A 25526-nucleotide genomic window follows, 5' to 3' on the forward strand; every position below is an offset into this window, starting at 1 on the left:
CAATCAGTTTTACAGGATATGCTGTGGAAACTGTATTGTAGCACCCTGCATGTTCAGAAGGGAGCTAAAGTTGAAAGCCCCAAAGCATGTGCTTGGTGAACAACAAGGGAAAGTTTGTTCCAGACTGAAAAAGAGAGCTCAGTAAATACAAAACTTAGCACATGCATTTTAAAAGTTGGGAGTGCAAATAGACATTCCCTGGGACTAATTCCAGTCATTCCCTCATAAATAAGTTATTTCTGAACTTGGCAGTATTACAGGGGCCCATTATATTTAATAATGAACTTCCCATGGACACATTTTTCAATGTATTTGGTACAAACAGGCTTTTATTTAACATTAACTATGGCATAATTTCTTTTCACGCATTTTTCTCAAACCTGTTCATCACGAATCAACATTCCCCTTAGTGTCAGACTTGCACCATCTCCTCCTCATAATATCCTGAGTATCCATAAATTCACTGCACATTTCAACTCATGTCATGGGGAAAGCCCTGACTACACAAGCATCCAGACACTGAAGCTAAGGAGAAAGCCCTTGATCTGCAGGTACCAAAAAAATCTCCATTATTTGATTCTGTGTGTGCATGTGCGCACACGCATGCATGCACACCCTAAAAGAGGTGGACTAGAATGCAGGACCTGGCCGGAACTGAGAGCAGCAAAAGGGATGGATCTCACAGGACTGAGTTCTGGAGGAGAGAAACCTACCATGCCCTTGCCTGACCACTAGGTGGCAATGCTGATGAATGCCACCCTTCAGATGATCATCTTCACCTAACACCACTATTGCCACACCACCAGTGGTAACAGTAGGGAGAACATTAATGTAGACCGGGCACCCACTTGCTTTTTTGTCCATTATGGCTATATCTACACGGCACAGTTATTTCAGAATAAGCTATTCTGGAGTAGTTATTCTAAAATAGCATATGTCAGGCATGTCCAAAGTCCGGCCCGCGGGCCAATTGCGGCCCGTGTTCTGGTTTAATACGGCCCCCCAGGTAATTTGGCAATATCTATCTTTTATGGCCCCCCAACGAATCCATATGTATTGAGATGAATACATTGTAAAATCTCAGTTAAAGTCAGTTGGTCTAAATCAGTTATAAATATATTTGGACACAACATGTATACTTTGTGTTATGTTCCTGTTCATATTTTTTGAACTTAAAAGTTGACAGACAACCTTTATTACCAATAATATGTAATGTACTTTACAATGTTCCTGACATATATTTCAGCTTCCTGGATTTTTTTTTTCCATCTGGCCTTCAGATATGAAAAGCAGAGTGATTTAACACCTGTTTAGATGGGCCATCCATGTGACGAAATGAAAAGTATGCCGTTTGCAATAAACTTTGCATAAAATAGTTAATTTGCATTTAATTTTAATGGTTCAAAGAATGTCAGGCAAAATGGTCGGCCCTCACGCATGTTCACTTCACAACACCGCATGTTCATGAGATTTAAAAGGAGAGGCTGGGCCGAAAGAGGAGGAGGACTCCCGGGGGTGCGGGAAACGGGGTCGGCAGCCAGCAGAGCTCCTCGGGCTGTGGAGGCCTTGGGGTGAGGCATAACCTCGGAGTCCCCAGACCACGCGTCTACCAACGCGGGGGGAAGAAGCGGCCCAGGGCGGGGGAGTGGACCCCGAGAACGGGGGAGTTTAGGGGTTTCTTGACCCCCTCCGCTAGGTACAGACGTAAAGCCGGACTTTAGGGCCCTGGGTCGGGGTTCGGAGCGAGGGCGGGCCCGAACCCTCTTCCCCCAGTGGGCCGTCAGGTCAATTGATGTTCGTTGGGTCGGGGGATAGTTAACCTCGGCGTACTTATAGCGAAAGTGGATGGTAATAAACCAATAAGAAACTTAACAGACTAAGGGGGTTTGTTAAGGGGCACAGCCGGGTGACTTCGGGTACGAGGAAACCCGCCAACAACAGGAGTCTTCTAACTACCAAGTGAGTGCTGTAACTGCTGGGTTCTGGAATAATCTGACGTGTGTGTGTGTGTGTGTGTGGTGTGTCCTGTTGAAGCTGGGCCACTGGGAATAATTAAAATTAAAAAAGCATTAGAGCAGGAGGACAAGATCCTGGATCTCCCACCTCCCAAGTGAGGGCTCCACTCCCACTCACCCATTGTTGAAGTTGCTGAACCGTGGAACAGTGAGAAGTTACCATCAGCATTCCGTTCCCCTGACCCAGATCCTCTGTACTTCTTGCTAAAACAATGTAAGTACCTAACACCAAGAGACAGTTTGTAGCCATGATGAACAAGCAGAGATAGGTACCTCCCTTCAGCCCAGGATAAAGTGCCCATCTCTCCAAAGAGAGGTTGGATTTAGTGCACCTCTTTCATCTTGGCACTTCCCATTGGCTAATTTAGGCTAGGAGCCTCCTACTATGGGGTGGGATGGGGTGGAGGGAGGGTTTGTTTGTTTGTGCATCCCCTATTCTTAGGTTCCTATGTCTCCACTCCTTGAATGGAAAGCCTAAGCACCTAACTTAACCTTTGTGACTCTCAGTGATTTTCCAGGTGCCTCAAAGTGAGGAAGGGTTATACTGAGCACCACCATGTGCAAATTATTTGGTGAATCTAGCCCAAAGTATACATCTCCCATGGTAGTCAAAGGGATTCTATACATTGATTCCAGTGGGAGTCTGATCAGTCCTTTATACAGTAATAGAGATTCTACATACCCTTTGTATTTCTCCAAGAACTTGCCTACCCTAGGAAATTATTTTGAAGTAACTAAATTCGACTTAACTCCTGATTTTACAAAATTGAAATAGCATGTCCCCGCTACAGGGAAACCTTAAAATTAGTCCAAGTTAGGCTCCACTAATGTGGACACACTACCTTGACTGAGAGTCCCAAGAAGCCTTGGGGAGTAATTTGTTTCAATTACTCTGAGGGGTAGTTATTTTGAAATAGCGGCACTGGAGTGTCCACACTAATGCTATTTTGAAATAACTATTTCAAAATCAGCATTCTTCCCCAAGAAAAGGAGTGTAGATTTCAAAATAAGTGGCCCATTATTTTGAAACAATGGGCTTGGTAGTGTGGACACTCTGCTTATAAATTCGACCTGTGGGGAGTTATTTCAAAATAAAACCCTAGCATAGACTAGGACTCAGATATTTTTAAATAAAATAATTTATGACCAAGCATTGCATAATATACCCTCTGCACATTATCAAATGCTGACCTTTCAAATCTGAGGGGAGTTGCCTAGCTAGGCACTAATTTTTGTTGTAATTCAGCTATAGAGAATGAGACAGTTTTATAAGCCAAGAAAATAAAGGTTCTAAAAAAAGTATCACTGTTTTATTACTGTTTAGTGTAAGGCTGACAAAACATAGAAAAGTATTTCCTCTGATTGTTTCCTTCATATTGTATTATAGCATGTTCCTGCATTAATTCAGATGTTTCATTTCACTATTTATGCCTGCTTTCCCTCACCCAAACAACACTAGCTTGGTTTCAGAAAGGAAGGTTTGTTTGATTTCCAATAATTGCCTTAAGTGGCAGCAGCCACCATTACTGCTCACGACATCTGCAAAGTTACTGGACTCGTAAATGCATTTCTCACTTTTAATTGAATTTCAACATGCTTCTAAGTTTTTCCCTTTGGTCTGATAATTAATTTCTTCGTTCTACCCTTAGGTTTTCATGTTTACATGGTAATTTTCTTTCTTGTGCTCCTTGTGATAGAGTCCTCTTCAGAATATTCTTGGCCAGAGTCTGCTCTCCCACGCCCTGTGTAGCTAGAGCTCCTCCCTCAGCTTCAATGCAATTGCTTTGGATTCACACTGATGGTTTGTTCCAAGGCGGTATCTGACCCTCAATTGGAAATTAACTGCTTTGTACCTTCTCTGCTGCTCCTGCCCTCACCTTGCATTTGGGAGGATTTTGCTAATGCCTATTGGGAAATTTTTCACTGTTCTCCATGATTGCACCAAAATATAGAGCTAAAATGCAGGAAAGAGTTGCAATACTTGATGTTATAGTTCTTCTGCTTTCTGAATGATTGCAGTGAACTTGGCATCTAAGAGTTTGGTTCACTTCTTTAGAAAAAAATGGCTCAATTCAAATTCAGCAGGTTATGTCTGCTTGGCCAGCTGCTATTCCTTCTTGCATGCCTGAGGAACTGCTCATTCACTGCTTGATGTAGGGACTGAAAACAATAAAAATACATTTACAAATAATCTTAGACCCTATGCTCCCCTCTATTAAACAGCAGTTAAGAGCACAAGGAGCAGCTAGTCATACTGAAAATTAGCAGCAAGGCACAGACAGCTATCTGTTCTAATCCAACGGCACCATATATTATCCAGCAGCCTCTCTACAGCAATTACATGGTTGACCCACTATGCAATACACAGGGGTCTGGCCTGTCAGAGTGGGAGGGGCCAGTGCCTAGCCATTCACAGCATTCTCAGTCTGGCAAATGTTATGCCACATTTTTGGCAGTATTAATTTTTCTGGACTAGAATTGCCAACTCTCATGCTGAAGAATTAGAGACGTTTTTGAACAAATCCATTATAAAAAAAAATACTTAATGTAACTTTTTTTTGTTAATGAATTTTCACTCAAACAGGAAATTACATCTACTGCACTGAGGTGCCATCCATCTAAATTTCTGAATCGTACACATCAATAAGTAATGAAAGCTACAGGTGTATAAATGGAAATTAAAGATGTGAAAATCATTGAATCTCTGATCAGCAATTAATAATGCACTTGAAGCACTGAAAAAATCAGATACTAGTTCTCTTAGAACACCAGGTGATCCATATTTTGTTAGGCAAGCTATTCAAATGATCAAGGAACAGCAATAGAGTTCAGCAGTACTTTAAACACACTTCTGCCAAATGTTTTACCTATCTAGTACTAAAATCAACACCTGAAATTACTCCTAGTGACAGATATTAGAGATGTGATTTTTCTGGGTTTTTTTTAGTTTGCATAATTTGTTCACCTAAAGATGAAAGAAACCTGCTTAAGCAAAAAAATTTTCACCAAGGAACACAAGGGAATTAATCCACTTGCCCTTCTGTGGATGGTCTTATGATCCCTCAAGGGCACCAATTTAAGGTTTTCAGCTCCCAGACATTGCCTCGTTTTGGTTGAGGTCCATATCTCACTTCACGTCCTGGCTGAGGGGTTTTGAGGATGGACAACTCCCTGTCTTATACTGTGATGTATTCCCAGCAAGCCAGACCGAAGAGAAAGTCAGCCATGGAAAGAAGAAAGATTGGTAAGAAATCTACTTTGAACAAAGACTGAAGCTTATTACATTTAGTCTTCACCATTAAAAAGCATAACACTTTCTGTCTTTGTTCCTCTGCATTTGAACTCATTTAATCTTATGTGTATTTTGTTTTTTTCTTTTTAACTATAAACCAACTTAGTGCTGTGTTTGAAGAGAAGTGTGTATCTACCCCCATTTAATTAGTAAGATGTAATATACTTGCTTCTCTATAAAGGAAGAAAAACACATTATTTCTCTGGACATATCAGGACACATGGTTTTGGGGAAATGCAATTTTGGGGAAATGGTTTGGAGTCACCTTACTAGTAACCAAGGCTGGTGGAAACCAGAGTGGGGCTGTAGGCACTCAAGGTTACAAGATAAGTACCACCAAACTTTCCATGGTCTGAATTTCCATGCACCTCATTCTGACATAATCCCTAAATGCATAATCGTGCATTTCGCACTATTAAATTTTATCCCATTTCTATTACTCCAGTTTTCAAGGTCATCCAAATCTTGTAGGTGAATATTCCAGTCTCCCTTACACTGGCAATACCTCTCAACTTAGTGTCATTTGCATGCTTTATTAGCACACTCCCACATTTTGTAGCATGGTCACTAACGAAAATGTTAAATAAGATTGGTCCCAAGATCATCTTTGAAATACTCCACTAGTTAACCTCCCTCCCACGTGATAGTTCAGTTTTCAGATGACCTGTTAATAGTCTTTCTTTAATCACTTTCAGTCCTCGTATTATTCTTCATCTCCTCCAGTGTAACCAATACTTTACCAAGAGGAACTGTTTCAAATGCTTAAGTGAAATCTAGTTAGACCTATTGAATTTCCTTTGTCTAGAAAACTGTTACCTTCTCAAAGATAGATCTTGCCAGACCCACCTGATCTCTATCTTTTGTAAAAACCATGTCATATTTTATCCCAATTAGCATTTACTTCTGTTTGCTTAACTACTCTCTCTTTCAAGACCTGTTCTAGAACCTTGCATAACTGAGGTCAAACAGGCCTATAGTTTCCCAAATCACTTTTCCCCCTTGCTTAAATATAGGTACTATATTTGCAGTTCTCCAGTCAGAGGGTATGAAAACCTCCCCCGTCCCCTCTTCAGAGTTTTCAGATTCAGTAAAATCCTTGCCATGGGGCTTACAATTTCATATCCCAGTTCTTTTATCTGGGGCTACTGATTTGATCCCTTTAAGTTGTTCCACCTCAGATGTGGTAATTTCTACTTCCATACCTTTATTCCTGTTAGCCATACTGCCCCAAGATCCTCATTACCCTTATTCAAACTGAGGCAAAGTAATCATTTAGGTTTTAGGACATACCTATTTTTTTTTAATTTCTACCCCATCCTCTGTGTTTAGCAGTCCCACTTTATCTTCGTTTTCTTTTTATTTATATGGCTAAATGCTTTTTTTACTATCTTTGTGACCTTTCCAGTGTCCAACTCCACTTTGCTTTTTGCAGTTCTCACTTTTTTCCTACCACACTTTATGATCTCCAAGAGTTCGCTTTTCTTTCTATCTAGCCCGTCTATTCCTTGGAGGCTTTCTTCTTTCTCTCTCCTTGTTCATACAGTTTGGTCTGTAATCTTTTCCTACTTTATTTTCCCCTTGCTTGTAATATAAGTGTAACCCAAGGCACAGAGACTAGTAAGAAGGGGAGAGTGAAGTCTGCTCACCTCTAAAGCCTTAGCTGAGCCTCATTTGGCTCAGCTAATGTGGTAGAGGCTCATGGATTTAGCCCCTAAGGTCCCAGGTCTGTCAGTTTTACAAGTGGGATTGAACGAGGGACTAAAGACATGAGCTAAAAGCTAACGGGCTCTTAACTAAGGCTATTGAGCAATCTTCACCCTCCCCTTCTCACTGGTCTCTGTGCCTTGGGGTTTCATAAGCTTCAGATAGTTTTTGCAGTTTTGACTTAAAGTAATTTCAAGCCTCCTTCCCATTCAGATTCTTAAATTCTTCAGTTCAGTCCACTTCCCTAACTAATTGCCTTGATTTTTGTTTTCAGGTTTTCCCTTCTAAAATCAAGGACTCTGTAGCAGACCTATTTTTTGTTTATCCTTCCGGTTAGTTTCAAATGAATTAACTCATGATCACTCATGCCAAGATTTTTCTCTAGCCTGGGAGTTCTCAAACTTCATTTCATGGTGACTCCTTTCTGACAACGATTACTACACGACTGCAGGGGAGGAGGGACTAAAGTCTGACCCACCAGAGCACTGCTTCCCCTCATGGGGGTTAGGTGGCCCACAGACTTTAGCTCCTGGCAGGGGCCTGTAACCTTAAGTCTGCCATCCCGGGCCAAAGCCATAGGTGTTGGAACTAGAGGTGCAGGGGAGGGAGGCTGCAGCACCCCCTGCCTTGACATGGTTTCTACCATACACAGGGTTTCCCATTTGGTTCAGTGGCCCTCAACACTCCCACTATACACATTTTTCCAGTACCTCTGGCTAAAGCACTTGGTCTTTAGCTTTAGCCCCATGCACCAGCAAGTCTAAGCCAGCCTTGGCAACCTCACTTAAACAGGGTCATGACCTGCTTTGGAAATCCAAGCCACAGTTTGAGAATCCCTAAACCAGTTCTTTTGAGGTCCTTGCTACTTACCAATAGAAAATCTCTTTGTTTAGTGATTATTTGGTGAAGAAAGTATTCAGCTGTCACATCCAGGAATATCTGGGTCTTACTATTAGTTGTATGTGGAATATTGGTCCTCTCTTTGAAGATTGCTTTGAAATCTTCATTTATATTACAAAGTCATTCTAACACCCCTTGTCAATATGAATTTGTGTTAAAATAAAATTCCCTAAAGGTGATGAATTTGAATTGTGTAGACATCTTTCGGAATATGTAGGGGCACCCTCACTTTCGTTTGAGCGCCTCACACTTTTTGATGTATTTATTGTCACAACACCCCTGTAAAATAGAGAGGTGCTATTCCCATTTTACAGAATGGGGAACTGAGGCAGAGAGAGACTAAGGCTAGGTCAACACTGCAAAGATAAATTGGAAAAAGAAACACAATTTTCTGCTTTACTTCACATTATTGTCGAAAGAGGCTTTTCCAAAATTTGGCGCATCTACACAGTGACAAATTTCAGAAAAAAGTCCCCTTTCGACACATCCCTTCTTCCTCGTAAAATGAGGTTTACAGGGATGGTGAAAGAGCGTGTCCGCTTTTTTGAAAATTTTTCCAAAAAAGTAGATGTGCTCCTTGAACACGGTGTTGCCTTTCCAGGATATCTCCGGAAAAGCGCTGCAGTCTAGATGTAAGATCATAAAGACAATCTGTGGAAGAGCTAGGAATTGATGTTTGAGAGTAAGTTGCAAATGACACTCACTAATAATAATTTAGGTGTGTATTTTGTAGCATACTTGATATTTTCTGAAATTGGAAGCCTGTTTATTTACTTTCTCTAAATATTGTGTTTGAATCTCTTCACATCAAAGCTTAAAAGAGCTTATTGAAAACAAAGCTTCACAGTATTACTGCACTGACATGAGCAGTAAATGATAAGAAACTGGCATCAGGAATTTACATAATGCAAAATCTGATGTCAATGAAAGAGAATAAGAGAAGCCAGTACAAAAATCCTGTTACTTTAATCCACTGTTTGAAGTTTAAATAGGATTTCATTAGTGCTGTTCTTTCCAGATGACCTGAAAATCAAAACAAAAACCCACAAAATGAAGTTGTAAAACTGCAAAAGTGTTTGCATACAAAAACCTTTACATTGTATTTTGACTACATTTGAAACAATTGCAGTAGAAAAAGTGTACAGTAGTTGGATGTATTTAATGCCCAAAGCTTCTGTTTGAGGACATTCATGGTTAACCTGGGCCCATTTCTATCAGAAATAAAAACAAAGTGATATTTCTTACAGATCTATGATCATTGCTACATCATAAGATGTGCATTTTGTTTCCACTTCAAAGGATGATATTTATGCTAAAAATGCAAATTAATCTCAAAATAGGTGATCAGCGTTTGCTCCCATAATTGTAAAGCTTTTCCAATGTTTTAGCTGAATGTTTAGCTTTTAGTAATTAGTATTCACCAAACCAGGAAATGTATTAAGTGAACCATACATTTCCCTTTTCTCCTTAGTTGCTTTTGTAAATAAAAGATCTTTCTTAATATCACAAAGCAATGGAGATGGTAAAGCCTTGCTGTGTTCAATGTCTGGTAAAACTCCAAAACTGATTGTAGGTTCACCTGCTCCAACTAGTTTTGTAAACCCTTTCCCCCACCATCCCTTGTTCAGATTATCTGAATATTACAGTCAGGGTATGTCTACACTACCACCCTAGTTCGAACTAGGGTGGTTAATGTAGGCAACCGAAGTTGCAAATGAAGCCCAGGATTTGAATTTCCCAGGCTTCATTTGCATCTTGCCGGGCGCCGCCATTTTTAAATGTCCACTAGTTCGGGCTCCGTGCCCGCGGCTACACGCGGCATGGACTAGGTAGTTCGGATTAGGCTTCCTATTCCGAACTACCGGTACACCCAAAGCTTCTGGCAGGGCTGGGGCTGGGGCTGCTCTGCTCCTGCATGTGGGTTTCCTGTTGACTCAGTCAGCCAGGTCACCTCCTTGCATAGTTGGCAGAGCCAAGCCACTCAACTGACCTCTGAAGCTGGGCATGCTGCACTTGAGCTATGGCCCGCAAGGAGAGGCAGGAGCAACAGTGGGACGCTGCAAGGAGGGGCCGCTGCTTTCCAGAAGGGGAAACTGAGGCTAAGCAAGGAACATCTGGGGAAGGGCTGGTGAAATTGTATCTTCCCACTATCAATAGATAGGGGTTGTCTCTGAAATCTGTCAAAGGCAGCTAACCTATCTAATGACTTTGCTAATGTGTCTAGACTCCTGCTCATAGCTGAAAGGAGGTGATTCATTAGAGCAATTGGTGCTGTCTCGGTGCTATATCCTGGTCTGAAACCCAGCTGTGAAAGGGTCAAGGAAGTGGGCCGAAATCAGTTGTTAAAGTTCCCCCTTGATTTTGCACCCTCAAGGCAGAGTCAGTTCTTGTGTGTTTTAACTTCTGGCATAATGAAAGCTTGTACTATGAATTATAGGTAGTGTAAAAGAAATCCCCCAAACTAAAAAAAACCTTCCAAACTTTATACAGGACCTGTGTTCCTGCTAACTAAAGTGCATATATTTTGATTATTCACTTGGCTGAACCTTTATGTAGTGACTTACCTCAGTGTGAAGTGGAGGTAGAATGTCAGAGTTGTGCACTCACTTTTGCACATGTAAATGACCACACGAAGGACCAGGCTACTGAGAATCAGGCCCACTGTATTTATACTTTCCTTAGAAATTCTCTCTTCCTGTCTCTGCTCCTTGACACAGTCATTTCTTCATTCTACCTGTTCTCTGTTTTTGCATTGGAATTTCCTTTTCTACTGAAGGTAGCCAATTTTGGTTGGACATGTTCCTGGAAGTTTCATCACATGACATAATCTTTAATTAAAAATTTAATCTCTAATTCCTTCAGACTCCAGGACAATCACTGGAGGGTTGGCAACCCTATCGGTGCTCCTCCTCCCACCATCCCCATAGTATTTGCAAGCCCAGCAAATACTGAAGGCAGGGAGTTAGGATTGGGGGGTTCAGGGCAGGGGGGTTGGGAGTGTGGGGGTGCAGAAGTCAGGGCAGGAGATGGGGGACTCAGGGCATGGGGTGGGGGAGCTGCTGCTGCCCAACTAGTGGCTGCTCCCCAGGGCTGGTGGGGGCCTCACTGCCTGGCTGGTGACTGCTTCCCAGGGGTGACAGGGGCCTCTCCTCTGGGCTGGCGGGGGCTGCACTGCCTGGTAGACACCTACTCCACAGTTTTCTTGGGCTGTTGAGGAGACAGGAACGCGCTTGCTTGCTGCCCCCCTTGTCATCATTCTGGAGTATAACTGTTCCTGCTGTCACAGCCCTACCTCTCAGTTTGATTGAAAAAAAATCATATTACATGCACATCTCATTGTCCTGGTCCAACCAGACTTCAGACCTTGCTTTAAGTTATGTTAAGAGAAAGCTGCATACCAAATTAGATGGTCCTAGCTCATACCATTCAGGAGGAGTTCTTGAACAGACAGACTCACAAACTCTCTCACATATATAGTAGATGCATAGAAAGTAGTGTTAGAGAATACAGGCAGTCCCTGGGTTACGTACAAGATAGGGACTATAGGTTTGTTCTTAAGTTGAATTTGTACGTAACTCAGAACTGGCTCCAGATTCAGCCACTGCTGCTGAAACTGACCAGGGGCTGACTACAGGAAGCCCGAGGCAGAGTTGCTCTGCCCCCAGCTTCCTGGAATCAGCCACTGATCAGTTTCAACAGCTGCTGAATCTGGAGCTTGGGACAGAACAGCTGGGGCGCTGCCAGGTAGGTCCCCCCAGGACCAACCCGGCAGCACCCCAGCTGCTCTACCCCAGGCGTCCACAACAAAAGCCTGGTCTGCTGGGGGGAGGGGCGCGCTAGCTGCACCCCCCCCCCCCCAGCAGATCAGGGAGACCCGGAGCAAAGCTGCGGAGGCGGCAGGATCCCGCGCCTCCAAGGCTTTGCTCTGGAGCAAAGCCGCAGAGGCGTGGGACCCCGCCGCCTCTGTGGCTTTGCTCCGGGTGTCCCTGCTCTGCTCGGGGTGTCCCTGGTCTGCTGGCAGGGGACCCTGCCGCCTCTGCGGCTTTGCTTGGGGTGTCCCTGGTCTGCTGGGGACCCCTCCCAGCAGACCAGGGACACCCCGAGCAGACCAGGGACACCCAGAGCAAAGCCGCAGAGGCGGCGGGGTCCCGCGCCTCTGCGGCTTTGCTCCAGAGCAAAGCCTTGGAAGCGCGGGACCCCGCCGCCTCTGCGGCTTTTCTCGGGGTGTCCCTGGTCTGCTGGGGACCCCCCCCCAGCAGACTAGGGACACCCGGAGCAGCTTTTCTCGCCCCGGAGGACGCGGTGGCGGGACCACTGCACATATGGGTGGTCCCGTCAGCTGCGAGTTCCGGGGCGAGAAAAGCCCCGTTCGTAAGTGCGGATCCAACATAAGTCATATCCACGTAACTCGGGAACTGCCTGTATCTGAACCTGCATGGCTGAAAAATGTGAGAACTGGCAAATTAAAACATGGGCTATATGACAGGCTCAATTAACGCTAGTGGTTTGTGAATTCTGAGGTTTGGGGAAATGTGAGACAGCTTACATAGCTGATTTGGTATCTGTGCAGTTACAGTATACCTGCTGCCTTTCCGGAAGCAGTGCTTAGTAGCAGCAGCTATGGCCTTCTTCCTGCACTTTCTGCTGATGTGGGAGTTGGTCTGGCAGTCTACTCTAACAGCAATTTTACTTGGTTTTTATTACAAAACAATTGCTATTTTAATATTAAATAACCTGATCTATAATTTTTAGCAGGTTTCACTATTCATTTGTGGCATTCGCCTTTCTTCTATGATCAGAGTGTGATTTCAAATTGCTTGCCAGGGCAAACCATTGGCAGTAGACACTGCTATCCAGGAACTGGGTCATTACTACTTTCAAAAAGTGGTACTTTCTTTTAATCATTTAGGCACATCTCCAGGACTACACCATGCTGGCAAGAAAATACTTTCTTTTGAGATAGGAAAGTTGGCTCCGTCTACTCCAGATAACTCAGACTGCAGCCATTCTTTTCTAGTTTGTTTCTTTTCTGCCATGTGCTAGGCTTCAAAAAAGTGCTGATTGCTTTAGGAAGGGCAGAAACTATATATACATACAGTGTCTGATCTTGGGAAGTTTCGTCAGCCCCACAGCTGGAGCAAATAACCTTTATGCTGAAACTTGTAGGGGTAGTAAACTAAGTACACTTCTAAAGTTGCAAACCAACATTTCCTTTTTTGTTATGGAACAAGTAATTTGCCTTGTCTTTGAAAGGTCACTGTGCTGATATAGCTTACAGATAAATTTTAATCAGGTGGGAGCTTGGCAGTTACAGTGTCAAAGGGTTGTGGCTTTTAAAGGCTTGTCTATACTACAAACACTGTAGTTGAGCTGCTATAACATGTACACTTGCACAGCCATGAGATTTTTTTCACAGCTATAATTAATCCACACCTCCACCCAAGAGGAGATTGACAGAAGAATTCTCCTGAATCACACTGTCTAAACCAGGACTTAGGTTTGCTTAATTGTATATCATAGGTATGTGAATATTTTTACAGCCCTGCACAAGGTAACTAGGGGTATGTCCACACTACAGAATTTTTCTGAAAAAACTCCATGTATGTCTGCACTGCAATCGCGTTCTTTCGAAAAAAAATCAAAAGAACAGAAGGGTTTTTCCGGCATTGGTAATCCTCATTCTACAAGGAAGAAGCCTTTTTCCAAAAGAGCTCTTTTGCAAAAAGGCATGTGTGGACGGGAAAGAGGGAGTTCTTTTGGAAGAAGAGGAAAGAAGAAAAAGCACAGGTGCTCTGGTGGCCATTCCATCCATAGCAATCACAGCTTACATGCGAGATAGTGTCCATTCAGTTGTGGGCACTCTCTTTCGAAAAAGCAGATCGCTTTTTCAGTGCGTTTTGACAGTGTGGATGCTCTCTTTTGAAAGAAGTTTCTCTCGGAAGATCTCTTCCGGAAAAGCTTCTTCCGAAAAAAGCCTGCAGTCTAGACGTACCTAGGTCAATCTAAATTTTAGGTAGAACATGCCTGAGATCACAGCTACTTCTCTAAGTGAATCAAAGTTACTAAGTTACTGCATTCAGGTGTTACTGAAGATAACCCTGCTAGAAGAAATTTGATTGAACCCCATTAGAGTCTTTCAGTTAGACTACATTGTCCTGGGAACTTGTAGCCCAACATGTTACTTTTGTTCCAAAATTTAAGTGGCCAATGCAACCAACTGAAATTTTCTCTGTAGTTTTTGCTAGGGAGTATAGCTACCCTAACATCAGATACTTGCCAAGTTAGTTAGGGAGAGGCTCTGAACCCTAGAAAAGTGGCAGAAAGACTACATGCACACATGTCAGCCGGACTCTGCAACATTAAACTTACTGCCCAACTGTCGCATGTGCATTTGAGCCATGGCAATTCTGATAGTTGTGACAGTGTGTACCCTTATTTTGACCTCCTTTATAGGACTATGATACTTTGTACAACATTTATGTCTTGTGAGATATGACTTGAAAACATAATTTTCTGATCATTGTTGTCCTGGTAAAATGTGTGGTAATGTTGCATGCAAAGTTTATAGGATTCCTCTGTATGGTATTACTAGACATGTTCCAAATCTGGGGGGAGCAGCCACAAACCAGTTCCTTGGAGACAAACAAGTTCCTTGGAAAATCAAATGGATCAATAGCAGGAAGTAGGATGTGGGAGAAAAATCTACACCTTGACAAAGAAACAGCTGGAGGATTCCCATCCATATACGCTCCATCTGCTGAACCTTAACTGGAAATGATTCTCAAAGAAGAGTGTGACAGACCCGACGGGGTCCGCACTAGCCGCGGGGGAGAGGTCCCCTCCGTCCCAGGGAAGAGGTGACCGGAGGAGGCGGCGGCGCTGAATCCAGCTGCCAGGGACTTAGGCGCTGGGCAGCACAGGCGGGTGCGCACCAGGGGAGGTGGAGGCAGGGCCAGGCTGCAGAGCAACGTCCGGCCAGGGCGCCGTGGTTCACCCCGAGGGGCGGAGCCACGCGAGGGTCGCCAGGGAGGCGCAGGCCGAAAGACGTTGGGGGGGGAGGGCTAAAAGCCCTGACGTCAGCCACCGGGGATGTCAAAAGCGGCGGCCAGACGCCGAGACCGGGGGAAACCCGCCGGAGTCCACCCTGGTGCTCTGGAGTACCCGGCCGCCGGGCCTCCGAGCTACTAGGAAGGACAGCGTTGGCAGCTGGAGGGCCGCGTTGGGACGGACCAGACACCTCCAACGGGGTGAGTGACTGAGGGAACGCTCGGCAGGGGGAGTGGAAGCAGCCCGGGGCAGGGCCGTTCTGGCACCCGTGGGCAGATGGGTTTAGGGCACCGGCCCCGTCTGCCGTGGAGGGCTGCCTTTAGGCGCCACATTCCACTTAGGGCCCCGGGCTGGGACCCGGAGGAGAGGGCGGGCCCGGGTCCCCCACTCCCCTCGCCCCCAACCCTGAAGTAAAGCCCTTCCCCCGAAGCCGCAATACTTAGACGCCTAGCTAGGGCGAGACAAAGGGGGCAGAGACCCCAGGGCCCGTGTTGGGCCGGACCCCTCCCAGCCGCCCGGACACGGGGCAGGCCGTGGTGGTGGGTCCGCTGAGCCCCTCCCGCTGCCTAGAGCGTGGGGGTGATCGCACCCCACTTACGCACCACATACAGAACCGCATAGGGACCATTTGAACAGAACTAAAGGCGGAGGGTACGCAGAGCCCACCACCCTCGAGCCGGGGTTGGGCGGGAGTGGAGCTCGCACCCGTGATCCCGCCACAAAGAGAATGAACAATAAGATGAGAGAGGAGGTACCCAAAATGATTCTTGCCTTTCTCTCTACCCGAGAGCACTGGAACAATATTTAGGGTGGGTATGCTCAGCTATACCCCCTTTATCCCTGTCTGCACCCCTGCCTGCCCCAGGCTGAGGGTAGCTATAGAGGATGCTGGCCAGTACAATACACAGGCTACGTCTAGACTGCAGCTCTTTTCCGGGATACCAGATGTATCTCAGAAAAGCTATGCTGCATCCAAGGAATGTGTCTGCTTTTCCGAAATTTTTTTGGAAAAACAGACGAGTTCTTTCGCCATCCCTGTAAACCTCATTTCACGAGGAAGAAGGGATGGCTTGAAAGAGTATGTTTTTCCAAAATTTGGCGCCATGCAGACGTGCCAAATTTTGGAAAAGCCTCTTTCGAAAGAAAAGTGGAAAAATATATGCAAATTGCGTTTCACAATATGCATATCTTTTTCCGACTTTTCTTTGTAGTGTAGACCTAGCCACATTTCTGAAAGAAAGTATGGGCTTGGGAATTTGCTGGTGTTGCTCTGTAGTGTAATTCAGGAGTGACTGGCTGAAGTACTCTTACAGTACAGCAAGTAGTAACTTACATGCTGGAGGTTGCATATGAGCAGACCAGAAGTGGTAGCTCTCTCAGCCAAGTAGGATAAAAGGCACCCCAGGTTGGAAAACGGTGCTGTTCATCAGTCCAAATCATTTTCTACGTAATGTCACAATGCTAATAAAGAGTGAATGTGGCAGCATGGAAGATTTTTTATAACAACACCAGAAAAAATGATGGTTTAATGTTTGGCTTTAAGAAACAGATGAGACTTCATTACTGTAGAGTCAAGAAACCACCTTGGTCTTCTGTGAATGAGTAGCCTCCATGGTTAACTAAGACTAAACAATTTGCTGAAGTAAAAGAGGGACTAGACGTTGAGAAGCTATACCACCATGTTCTACCATTGTCTGTTCACACGCCCCAAGCAAAGCAGAATCAGTATGTTAGTTCTTGTCTGGGAAATCTCAAAGGAAGATATATGTACAAAACATAAAAACGCTGTGACCCCTGAATATCCCACAAATCTTTTTATATGGAATTAGTGTTCTCTGGAATCCTAGCTCAGTTTTCTTTAAGGTAAACATGTTCTATCTAGCTAAATCCCTCTGGAAACTTCAGTTGCAAACAGTAATTAACATTTGGTCATCTTGAGTGCTGTTATAATATTCAACACCAAGATTGTGTAGCTAACATGCACAAACAATGTGCGAGAGTTATGCCGATACAGGACTCAGGCCAGGTCTACACTGGGAAAAAAGTTGAACTAAGGTACACAATTTAAACTATGTGAATAGTATAGCTGGAGTCCATGTACCTTATTTTAACTTACCACATTGTCCCCACAGTGGATGGTTGACAGGAGAAACTCTCCCATTGACTTCCCTTATTTCTTGTGACCTGGTGGAGTACAAGAGCTGATGGGAGAATGATCAGCGATCTATTTAGTGGGTCCTTACTATTACCTGCTAAAACAACCCCCGCGAGATTGATCTCTGCAGCATCAATCTCCCAGTAAGTGGAGACAAGGCCTGAGAGTCAGGGTACTGCATGGCTATTTCAGATTACTGGAGGTATCCCGAAATAGCTACCCCACGTCTACAGAAGCCACCCGTTATTTTCAAATATTTTTCAAAATAATGGGCATATTATTTTGCCATCCCGGTAAACCTCATTGCACAAGGATTAAGGGATGGCTCAAAATAGCACGTTATATCTAAATTTGGCACTGTGTAGATGCGCCAAATTCAAAATAAGCTATTTCGAAATAGCATTGAAATAGATACACAATTGTTTAGCTCAAATTGCTTATCTTATTGTGAGTATTGGTGCTGGGTAGATGCACCCTCAGTGAGTAGTTAGCAAATTAGACACTGAAGTAGTTCTAGGAGCAAGGTCCTACACTAGATTGAATTCAGCTGGAGATATCAGAGCAGAGCTGCAGTAAATATTTTCACCCACCCAGAACTTTTTATAATATGTTGGGGAAGGGGACTCTGGGAAATACTGTAAGAATTTAAGCTCTATACTTCAATAAAATGCTTAAAGAGGAGAGAGGTGAAGACTAGTGTTTGGAGTACAGGTATGGAAATTTAGACCTACTGAGTGCTAATTCAGGCTCTAATAATAGTTCATTAGGTGGTTTTAAGAAAATCATCATTTTGGTTCAGTTGTCTGGTCTATTGTGGGATAATACTACTTTCTTGCATCTCAGGACTACTATGAGAATCTTAGATATTATTTGCAAAGCATTTTGAACATGTAAAGTGCTGTTGTGTTAATGAAGGTATGTACTGTAGATTACTGTATAATCCCTAAAAGGTTTTTTTTTTTTGCACTGAATTCTATTACTTATTGTTGCAATCTTTCACCAGCAATGCCATTGTTCCTTCTATGATCTGTTCAAGCAGCCTACTTTGTTGCGTGACACAACCTTTACTTGGCATGGCGGCTGGGTTTGTGTAAACAAAACACATAAGGTGTGGGTGGGGAGGGCCCTTAAATAAATAAAGAACTATACGGATTTTGCCAACAAATGATAAAAACTTGTCCTGCAACATTCATCGTTCTCATTTACCAATATTAGATGTGGGGATTTTTACAAGCTGATCCTCATGCAATGCCAGAGGGAGCCTGAATGAGTGGGACTTCACAGGAGAATAGCTTCTGGGTGTACTGGCTTGTTGGAAAGGAACCTTGGTCTGCTCCCTGTTAGCTCAAACTGGCTTTCAGTTTAGATTTTATACTAACATGTTTATTTTTAAACATCAGATGATATAAATGTCTCCTGGCAGTTTTGTCTGCATTGTAGTTGTACAGGAGATTAGAAAGACAACATGGGTTAGGTAATATCTTTTCTTGGACTAACTTCTACTGGTAAGAGAGAAAAGTCTCAGAAGAATAACCAAGTTAGTCTGTAACTTTAAAAACAACAAATAGTTCTGTGGCACCTTAGAGATTTATATATTAGTATCATGAGCTTTTGTGGACAAAGCCCATTTCCTCAGATGAGTTTGAGTAGACAAACTGGAAGTACTGGTCCCTTAGGCTGTGTCTACACTGGGTCACTTATTCTGGAAAAGCACCTGCCTTTCCAGAATAACTTGCCAGCTGTCTACACTGGCCGCTTGCTTTTCCGGAAAAGCAATGACGATCTACTGTAAAATTGTCAGTGTTTTTCCGGAAAAACTATGCTGCTCCCGTTTGGGCAAAAGTCCTTTTCCGGAAAAACTGTTCCGGAAAAGGGCCAGTGTAGACAGAACAGTAGTCTTTTCTGCAAAAAAGCCCCAAGCGCGAAAATGACGATCGGTGCTTTTTTCCGGAAAAGCGTGTCTACATTGGCCATGGATGCTTTTCCGGAAAAAGTGCTTTTCCGGAAAAGCATCCTGCCAATGTAGACGTGCTTTTTCCATAAATACTTATAACGGAAAACTGTTCCGTTTTAAGCATTTCCGGAAAAGGGTGCCAGTGTAGACGTAGCCTTAGAGTATGTCTACACATCAAAGTTATTTCGGGATACCAAAGGTATCTCAAAATAGCTACCCTGTGTCTTCACAAGCAACTCGTTATTTCAAAATATTTTTCTAAATAATGGGTGCGCTATTTTGGCATCCTGGTAATGCTCGTTTTACGAGAGTTAAGGGATGTTTTGAAATAGCACTTTAACTTGCAAATTGTATATCTTATTTCAAGTTTACAGTACAGTGTAGACATAGCCTTAGGGTGTTTCTACACAGTAAAGTTATTTCAGAATAACGTCTGTTGTTCTGAAATAACTATGCAAATGTCAATGCAGCAATTCCGTTACTTTGAAATAATTTCAAAATAACGGATGACTTATTCGAACTTCTGTAAACCTCATTCTACAAAGAATAATGCCTATTCTGAAATAGCTATTTCAAAATAAGGCGTGTGTAGACGTTCCATTTCTGCTATTTTGAAATAGCCCCGCACCAGGGCCATTCTAAGTTATTCCTCCTGGGGCTCTAAACTGAGATAGCACATCTACATTAGGGAAGCCAGCCTTGGACTAATTTTGAAGAGCTTCCCTGCAGTGTAGACAGGGAAGTGTAAAATAAGCTATTTTGGAATAACTACTCTGGAATAGTTTATTCCCAAATAACCCTGCAGTGTAGACAGCCTCCTAGTATGTGCTACTTGCACTAAGCAAGCTGATCCACTTTGTAATTAGCTGGGAGTTGCTTTTCCACACCCCAGAAAAGGAACCTGTGGCTCCCGAATCTTGTGTGTGTGTCAGCCTCCACCCCCAAAAGTGAGTCCAATGACAGATACAACTTCATCCACTTTTTCTCTGGAGTGCAAAACCGTTCTGCGGCAGGGCCAGCAAGCCACGCCTGGTTGCTGGTGCCTGTAAAAAGAAACGTGACCACATGCAGGCGAAACTGCTCACTGCAAATCAGGCGGGAGCCCCCAGCGACTTCTCAGGGGCTTCCAGTGCGAATTACCTGGCGCGTGGCTCCCAAATGTGTAGCGAGCTCTAACCTTTCCGCTCTTCTAGCCTAGCTCTCTAGCTGGGTGAACTAACAATCCGTGTCCCTGCAGAAGGGGCTGGGAAGGGCGGGCTACGTTAGGAAGTGAAAGAGGAACTAACTCGTGGGAGGCACGTGGGGCAGCCCCCCGGATTAGGCGTGGCCGGTCGGCGGCTCCGGGGATTGCTCTGCCTCCCGTTGCCTGCTCTGCAGCAAGGGGCGGGTGGCCGGCCGGCCCGAGGCGGGGCTGACGCGGCGTCCAGGACTCCAGCCTGCGCTGCTCCGGGAGCTCCAGCGGGGGCGGCTCCGCCAGGCTGGGAAGTTTCCGCTGGGACCTGAGCTGGGGCGGGCGGAGACCCCACGAGGCGCGCGGCTTGAGGTAAGGGCTGCGGGTCCAGAGCTCCGCGTCTGTCTGGGGCGGGGCGCCCCTCAGCTCAGGTGACTTCCCCGGGCTCCTTAACCTGGGCTCTGCGCGCTGCCGCATGACCCCTCCTGACACTAGCCCGGCTCGGGTCCGCTCTCTCCCAACATAAACCCGTCGCTGGTCTCCGTCCTTCGGGGCGAGGCTGGGTTGCAGTGTCTGTGGTAGCAGAGCGGGGTGAGGAGCATGTCAGCCAGTGCGGTCCTTTGGCAAGGCTGGGGGGCGGGGTTGCTTGTTGAGGTTTCAACTAACTTTTCCCCATGTTGTCCCACAAGTTACTGAGCGCATCCACATCCGTTTATTGTCAGTCTGCTTGGGGCGAGGGCTTTCAGTAGCTGCCCTTGAACTAGTCTTGAGCCAAAGCTCATTGGGGCCCAGGTGCTGGAATTCAGTGGTGGGGGGAGAAGGTGCTGCAGCACTCCACGGCTTGAAGTGGTTTCCATCATACACTGGGTTTGCAGTTTGGTTCAATGGCTGTTAGAAACCCTGCTGTAAAAATTACCCCAGTGCCCCTGCATTTGGGTGGGGGGGGGGGGGGGGGGACTTTGGCTGGCTTTGGGTGAGCCCTGTAATAATTTAGTGGGTTCATCAGTGAATGTAGACATGTAGAGAGTGCCTCAGAAATGAGGCAATTTATCAAAGTCTTGGTGTAAACTTTCTACTTCCATTTAATCATTCAAGGAACCATAAGAAATTTTCACATGTGTATGATACTATAGATTAATAGACACCATTTGAATTCAATTTTGTTGTTTCCCTTACAGTTTTGTTCTCCCAAACAGTTCAGTATATACAATGTATATTATTTAAGGATATAAAAATTAAAAACAACAACAGTTGGTTACACAGTTACATGCTCCAGAGGCTGCTGAGAATTTAACCAGGAAGAGTTTAATTTAAACTCTTGCATCCCTAATAATATTATGTTATAAATGTAACTTTTTATTCTGTATTTGTGTCAATTAAAATATTTTAAAAAAATATTTGCAGAGAAATAATAGAGGAAAGTGAGCTGGTTTTGTGGGAAAAGTGGAGCAGAAGGAAATTTTGTTAGGGGTTTTTGTTTGGAATGTCAAAATGTTATGGACAAATTATGTCATTTAAGAAGTTAAAAGGACTCTATTTTCTGTGACAAATGAATAGAGTGGAAAGGTACAAAATGACTTTTTGGGCAATTGTTGCACAACAAAAACCTATTTTCTGGGCATAGTTTCAAAATAAAAGTTTAGGTAATGTTGCCATCTGTATACTTTCAGCAGAGTGAGTGACTTGGGCCAAATGTAAGTCATTTTGCCCAACTAATATTGCATACAAAATGCAAGTAATCTTGGGACCCTTTGATTCACTGTATCAATATATAGGATACCCTTTTTGAATGTAGGGAATTGGACTAAAAGCAAGATTTTCTCATACCTGGTTATAAACACAAACTCCAATACCGCAGATGTTTAAAAATGTTTTTGATTTTACATGTGGTAATCCCATTGCCTGAAGTTAAGCATGTATATTAGTGTGTTCAGGATTGGAGCCTCAAGTGTTATAAACAAACATGTCTTTACTATTGCGCTACCTTGCACTCTCTCTCCTAATCGTTTATTATACTTCCTTGTGTCTTCTAATAAATGGAACCCTAGAACGTTCAAGTCCGAGATTAAGCTGTTTTATTCTTTACAGCATCTAGCCAAATTAACCCCCCCCCCCCATGATTGCTTATCACTGCCCCATCTCTTTTAGGTAGTCCCTGTAGAGAAGAAAAATCACAATAGATTAGAAAAGTAATTGTTTCTATCCTCAAATGTGTTTTGTTTGTTTATAGCTTAATTATTGTGAGTTCCTTATATATGAGGCATTTAAAGGGGTGCCATAATACTTAGACTGCAAAATCATACCCCAAAAATAGGATCAGTAGACACAAAGTGCATTAATAACAAGGCATAATTGCTATAACAGTATTAAGGTTTATATTGCTTCAGGGGGTAGCCAAGTTACTCTGTTACAGAAAACCACAACAAATGGTCTGGTAGCACTTTATAGACTAACAAAACATATAGATGGTATCGTGAGCTTTCTTGGGCACAGCCCACTTCTTCAGATGACTGGAGAGAGTCAAGTAGACCCCTGCTGGCCCCATGCTCCCTGCAGCATTTCAAAGGGGTAACGCTGCATGGAGCCTGAGGTCAGCTGGGGACTCCCTCCCCGCTGATCCCAGGCTCCACGCAGTGTTGTCGCTATGACAGCGCTGCGTGTAGCATGGGCTCCCAGTTGGCCCAGGCTCCACGTGGCATTTCAAATTGGCAACACCACATGGAGCCTGGGGTCCTCTTGTCTTCGCCCCCCCACCCCTTGCTGCCTCTTTCTGATAGAGGCAGCAATCAGTGGGGGTGTGAGTGGGGGGAATAGACTAGTCGACTAGTCTGTTGACTATCCGATGAGCATTTGCTTATCAGTCAACTAGTCATTCATATCCCTACACTAGAATATATTGGTAGGAAAAGAAATCTATGTGGACAGAAACCAGCAGAATCCGGCAACCGTGTAGTGTGGGCAATGTTACACAAAATGTCTCACAGGCTACACATAGAACCCTGATGGGTTGGCCACAGATTGCCCTCATCTGCTCTAAGGATTTGAGAGGTTTTGTCTGGATTTTTTTTTAAGCTTAAGTGTGGCTCCACTCTTCGAAGTGACATGGAACTGTTATTTGAAGATCCATTTTTGTTTCAAATTCTAAATCAAATGTGGAACTTTGTAACTCAAGAAATTTTTCCCTTACTCTGAGATATGAAAATTACATTGGTTTCTTTATTCAGTACAATACTGCTTGTAATAAAGATTCTGAAAGCCAAGTAATTCCTTCAGCTACATTTGGGCATGGCTATATTACAACTGGCCTACCAATCTGAAGAACTGTTGATGTCGCTTTTTCCTCCAAACTCTCATACTTCTGTCTCCACTGGGGTCCCATGGAGTCAAAATGGCTGCCATAGACGTCTACTATTTGTCTGCTTCATTGCCTTTTTGTTCAGTGCCTCTAATTAGCAGTTGTAAAATATAGAAAGTTTCCTGATCTTGGAGAGAGTAATATGCCTGCAACTGAATCCATACCTTGGAGCTAAAATGATTCAATCTGAGAACTACCTAACACAAAAAGGAGACTGGGCATGGAAGGTGAAAAATTTAAGCCTAACCATCCAATATGCCACAAAGATCCTCCAAATTCATCACTTTTATCTCCCAGGTCAAGTATGTTATACAAGACATAATAGATTACCTGTTCTGTTTACTCCCAACAGTGGCAATGCCAGATACCCCAGAGGAAGACTGCATACTGGGCTAGATGGATCTTTGGTCTGACCCAGTATGGCCGTTCTTATCATCTTAAGTCTAGTGGCTGGATGTTGACTCTAGAAATAAAATGTAAACAAAGAGAGTACTTAATAACTGGATTTAACTTCTTTCTAGGATACAGAGAAGGAAATAGGCTGGACATGAAGAGGACATTTCTTCATGGAACCCAGAAATTTCTCCCCAGCTTGCCCCATAGCGTTACAATGGATTTGCTAGAAGACGTGCTGCTCTTTGTGGAAGGCTAGAGAAAAATGAGTGTAAGTTACCATCTGTGGTATGAGGAGTTTGATAGTTCTTCTGAGGAGTGGCCCGAGGCTGGCTGCAGCAGCTGGCGCCCTAGGCGGGGCGGGGTGGTGCAATCGGCGCCCCTGCCTGAACGGCTGTCAATGGCCATGACGTCATTACGGGGTGCCCCGGCGCCCTGTGATGTCATCATTCGACGCCGAGGCCAGCGGTGCCCTAGGCAGCTGCCTAGCTCGCCTAGGCTCACGGGCCGCCCCTGGTTCTACTGTGTGTCTTTCAAGAACTGACCTTGTTACTATGTTCTGTTTTTAGGCGTGTGTGAGGAACCACTGAGGTGGACATCTGAGGCAACCACCAGTAAAGTAAATGCACAGGGAGGGAACCATCTCAATGTCTGTGTCCATCTTTCAATGTGTTAATCTTTGTCCTTTTCTGTCTCTCCCCCTCCCCCCAAGCAGGGAAATCACAAGGAAAAAGGCTGTGTGTGTCGGGGGGGGGGGAGCGTAGCCAAACTTCTGTAGTTTTCTATTTTATTTTTCTTTCACTCTGTTTATGTTGACTTTACTTTTGGGGTTGGGATGCGGCAGTTATAGGCAGGTTTGAAAATAAGAATTACTCAGCTGCCCTGGTCTCTGGCTACCACCATTTTTTCTTGTGGACTTGCATGATAGGAATCAAAAAAAGTGGTATGTGTGTCAAATATCTAGTGCAGACAGAAGTCTTCCAGTTAGTTTTGGGATAAGAGTTGTTGCTTGTGGGGAAGGGAAAGGGTGAGGAAGGGAGAAAGTGGTATAACTTAGGAGTTGTGGCAGAAGCCTCAGGAGCTGCTCTTTCCCTCATTTCTGCTAAAATCTGATGACCAGAGTATTTTACCAGGTGGTGATTATCCTGCACTGGGATAAACATTCTGGATTAAACTTCACATTATTGGAATGGGAAGTTTCTTCTTAAATATAACAATATTATTAAATATGTTTGCTCTTAAAAGAACTTGAATTATTAAAAGTTAATAAATATGGGCGCTCTGTAAAATTTCAAGGCTCTCATTTCAAACCTCATGACTGAAAACTTGTTGCTGACTACCCTTGGAGTTCAGTGGTGAAAACTGATATGTGCACTTCTCTTCTATCTTTCTCTATCATGTGTAGATCTGAACAACATGTGGTAACATCTCCCAGCCCTCTATCCTGAAGTGCAGAACCTCTGGTGCACCAGCCACACGTGATTTGCCAAGGTTAGCCACTGACAGGCTGCAAGATGATTTCTTCACTCAAGTGTCCATA

At 44.1% G+C, this 25526-nt stretch overlaps 1 protein-coding gene across 3 annotated transcripts in view; it reads left to right on the forward strand.

The window, feature by feature from the left end:
- The window catches only part of CHST9 (carbohydrate sulfotransferase 9), a 249544-nt gene that overhangs the window by 101002 nt on the left and 123016 nt on the right, over positions 1-25526 (forward strand). The window contains exons 1-2 of one of the 3 annotated variants that reach the window (XM_006127192.5): positions 19531-20229; positions 24115-24257. The gene's annotated coding sequence lies outside the window, so the exon portion shown is untranslated. Of the gene's footprint in view, positions 1-19530; positions 20230-20252; positions 20611-24114; positions 24258-25526 lie in introns of those variants that run through there. The other 2 variants (XM_014575547.4, XM_075920797.2) reach the window with 2 other exon arrangements.

The sequence above is a fragment of the Pelodiscus sinensis genome, chromosome 2 (assembly GCF_052426305.1).
Source record: "Pelodiscus sinensis isolate ZL-2025 chromosome 2, ASM5242630v1, whole genome shotgun sequence".
Taxonomy (NCBI): domain Eukaryota; kingdom Metazoa; phylum Chordata; order Testudines; family Trionychidae; genus Pelodiscus; species Pelodiscus sinensis.